Consider the following 4,685-nt stretch of genomic DNA (forward strand, 5'->3'; position numbering starts at 1 on the left):
TAGTTGTTAGAGATATAATCATTCTATTTATGTATCTTTTATTATTAAATTAAATTAAAAAAATAAATTTATGATATAATATTAAAATTATTATGACTGAAAAATTTAGAATTTAATTATTAAAGAAAATGTGTTGGATATATAACAATTTATACATCTATTTCTATCAACACGGACGCGCTCCCACCAAAATGAACTAAGCTTTAAAAATTAGTGATTATGAAGTTCAATTATAAATACATTATTATCAATGGATTATGATTACCGCACACCACAAACGCACATTTCAAATGTGCATGGCAACGGTCAAAAATTGTTGTCGTAGATTGAAAAACTGTTCCTAAAATTTTAGGCAACGGTTTGATAATGGTTTTTGACTTGTAGTATATACGGCCGTTGTCAATGCTCAAAGGCAACGGTTTTTTACCTAAGGCAACGGTAACAAGAAAACCGTTGCCTTAGTTACTGACATAGACAACGGTTTTAAAAGAAAATTTTAAACAACGGTTTTGAACCGTTACTCAATAAGCAACGATTTTAAACCATTCTCTTTCATGATGCAACGGTTTAAAACCATATATAACTAGATAGGCAACGGTTTTAAACTGTTGTAGCTTTATTATTCACAAAGCCAACGGTTTTAAAACGTTACTGTTCGTGTCATTTTTTGGCAACAATTTTAATACCATTGCCATTTTGTAGTCGTCTAAGACAATGGTTTTAAAGCGTTACCGTTGATGTCATTTTTTGGCAATGGTTTTGATACCATTTCCATTTTGTAATCGTCTTTGACAACGGTTTTAATATCATTGCCTTATGTGACTTCTGACAACGGTTTTTTATAATATATAATTCTTTATTTACAATAGTTTTCTCATGAATGAAATTAGTTCCAATTTTTTTTTTAATTTAGTGTCAATAAATAATCTAAACTATTTGAATCGAATTACTATAGAAAAAATAATTAAACATTTTCCATCAAATTTGACTTATAAAAATTATTGTAAGATCCACAATTACATTATATCATCATTTTTCAAAATACAATAAATGTCTTTTTGCTTATACTTTTCAGTTTTCACAATCTAAGCAGGACTACTTAAGTTATGCAGTATTATCTGTATGCTAATTCTCTAAATAATACTAACTCTAGCACAGATGTTGAAATCGACATGGTTAATATTCTTGTATCTTAACATATTACAAAATCATTCAAATCAAAATTGAAGTTAATAAGGGATGAAACTTTCATGGAAAGAACCAACATGTCAATTTTATACCATCTCCTTCTGAGGAACATAAAAGTCAGATAAGATAGAATATTGCACGTGAGCCAATATCCTTCATTGGCTTTGAAATTATTTGCAGCATCTACAAAATAAAAAACATATTTATCAATGATCAATTTGTGCTAAGCACTTATAGTTAAGCTACAAAATAACAAGTGGCTCTAGCAATCTGATGAACCCATGGAAATAAAAAATAAACAAATAAACAAATTATTGCTGGCAAACACCAAGACAGGAAGAAACTATATACACCACGTAACAGCTTGCGCTGCATTTTTACATGAAATTAATACAAAAAAATTACAGTGGAGTGAAGCTAACTTGAAGATACTCAAATATAGTGCTGAAAGAAAGCTTTAACAAGAGACCACTATCCACTGCCTGCAATAGTATGATATTGTATTAAGGCTACACTTGCTAACAAAGACAAAATGGAATTAGATGGAAAAAAAATAATGAAATGACAAAATCTTAACTATAGATCATACAGCATGATGATCCACGATAGCAGTCTTCGCTGCTTTAGAATAAACCTCACGAACTGAAGTATATATATAATAGCATTCAGCAAAATACAGAAATAAGAAGAAATAAAGTGGGCATGCAAAATAACATCATTACAAAATATCCAATTATCATTTTGAGTGGTCTTCATCTAAAGACAAGGTTAAAAAGCAAAGAAAATTGCATTATATGATGAAATTATATATATGATGGAATTTTGTCAGCCTATAGTGATCAAGATAAAAATTAAGAATCATCTAGAGGAAGAAGAGGAAAAAAAATCTTACAAGGCAGTTAACATCATTGTTTCATACAACTAACGACCTACATGATCAAGTCTTTTATTTAAGTTTATGCAAATTCTAATGTGAAGCATTGCTAGTAGAGTTATTGGTATCATTTTATTTATATTCTTTTCCTTCCCTTTTTTAATGGTACAAGAAGAGGATGAAGCACAAACCAAAGACCTTGAATATTTAATCCTTCGGTGGCCTCAAAGCAATCAAGTAAGGGATCATCAGGGATCTACAGAATGACTGAAAAATTTCTCTGAACAAGAGTTACAGGTAGTAAGCAACAACACACAAAAAACAAACATAAAAAAAGGATATACAGAAAAATTCACCTACGATACAAGAAGATCACAACATATCGCGCCTTCAGAAAATACCTACACTCAACATAACCAGCAACATAGTATTCATTCCCCTCTAAGAGATCACCAAACAAATATCCAAGAAAAAGTTTCATTGACAAGAACAAGAACAAGAGCAAGTGCAAGAACAAATACTCAGTGGATGTGGCTCCCCTATGACCTGAACTAAAGTTGTCAACATAGCGAACGCACCGCTGCTCCAATGGAGCGGTGGTGCCACCATAAGTCACACAAACAATTCTCTTATCCATCCCATTTTCTGTGAAGGCAAGAACAACAACAAAAATCCACCACACATTATGCAGGGCAAGCATAAAAACTATTTTAAAACTCAGATTTCAAGATAACAATTCAGTAATCAAACTTCAATATAATCCATCAAGCAAACCAACTTATAACAACCAATTCAGCATAATCAAATACAATTAGAATTCTCTGCAATTCCAAACAATCAAAAAAATTGGTAACAGTCACAGCCTCAAACCAAAATCAAAACTAATTTCGATCATAACTCAGAGTAATCACCCTTCACAATCGCATCTAATTCCAATCATAACTCAGAATAATCACAATAGCTAACCCTTCTCAAACACATTTCAAGTCATTCACATCAATTAATTGATTCTTAACCACTATTAACCATTTGCAATTATCCAATTAACTTTGTAGGCATTCTAAAATTAAAACTATTAAACTTTGAAAATAAATCCCCTACCTCAGAGTGTCGAACTAGCAGGAATTAATTGTGACAAACCCCTCTTTCTTAATCCATGGCAACAGCAGCAATATTTCCGATCACTTTCCAGCAGTAGCAGTGGCACCGGAGCAGGAAAAAGGCAGGGCAGTTCGGACCAACGGCTCCAGCAATCTCCTCTGAGGAGTTTTGTCCCTTTCTCCATCACTGTTTTGTATCGCAGTGAACTATTAGTAGCAGAGGCCTCGATTGGTAACAGCGGCGAGTTTCAACAGTTGAGGATTGAATGAAGTTACAGCGGCAAGGAAGACGGCCATGACAGCAGCAGCAACCCCCTTTCTGCGGTGACGGCAATAGAAGCTTCGCTGGCGGTGAGTGTGGCGGATTGGAAGAATATGGTGGTATTGGCGGCTCAGGGGAAGGCAGAACGGTGATAGCGATCATGGCTCCAGTGAAGGTGACGTCTTCTTCTACTCCTCGTCGCGGTCCTTGGCTCGCGTCTCCCTCATCTCCATCTGGGGCTTCCCTCAGCGATATGCAGAACTGACGACGACTCAGACAGCAGCGGTGACCTTGAAGCACGACGGCGACGAGGCGTTGGCGGCGGGACAGCTCCGTCGCAGCCTCTGTCTCCCTCTCACGCATGTCGTTCTCTTCCTCACATCCGACTTTCTCTCGGTCACCCCTCTACCTTCACCTGACGATGACAACGACGACCGCAGAACCCTTCCCGGCGCCATCCCCTCCCTCGCTTCTCCTTCCTCTTCTTTTCCATTTCCCCCTCGAGCTCCCCGTTGTAATGGTTGTAAAACCGTTCTTTAAAATAGTCAAAGAGAACGGTTTTATTTTGTTACTATAGCGTAATGAAAAATTGAACTTCAACAGCAACACTGTAAAAACCGTTGTCTAAGACCATCTAATAGAATGGTTTTAAAGTATAGCATTTTGGCAACGGTTTTTATGCGTTTCTTTTGTACAATTATTTAAACAACAATAAAAAAATCGTTGCTTAAATACAAATCATGGTAACGGTTATAAAACCGTTCTTTAAAATAATCAAAGAGAACGATTTTAATTTGTTGCTATAAAATAATAAAAAATTGAATTCAACAGTAACACTATAAAAAATCGTTGCCTAAACCTATCTAAGAGAATGATTTTAAGACGTTATAAAATTTAGCGTTGCTAAAGACCATATTTATTGTAGTGCATTTTAACTTTTCAAAAAGAGACATAGTCCTAAACCCTAAAAACTATATAGGGCAATGCAGTAACTACCATGCATGTTCCCTCCCTTTAATTCTTATCTTTTAATTACTATAATCCATACGAAAAATAAAAAGTAATATACAATGTGCAGCCTTTATTTCCAGCCAATTGCACTGTTTCCGTGTCACAATAGTGTATGTCCTGCAAAGTTTCAATATATGCACATGCATGCATGAAAATTTTGATACTATGTATTATTATTACGAATGGGAAACCAAATTAAAAGAACTACTATTAATGGCATCATGTTTTTGAAAATGCCAAAATTCAACAC

The 4,685-nt window shown here is 34.6% G+C and overlaps 1 pseudogene; it reads right to left on the reverse strand.

Moving 5' to 3' along the window:
• Positions 969 to 3,291, reverse strand: LOC107636381 (annotated as a pseudogene).

This window comes from Arachis ipaensis, chromosome B01, assembly GCF_000816755.2.
Source record: "Arachis ipaensis cultivar K30076 chromosome B01, Araip1.1, whole genome shotgun sequence".
NCBI classification, from domain to species: Eukaryota; Viridiplantae; Streptophyta; class Magnoliopsida; order Fabales; family Fabaceae; genus Arachis; species Arachis ipaensis.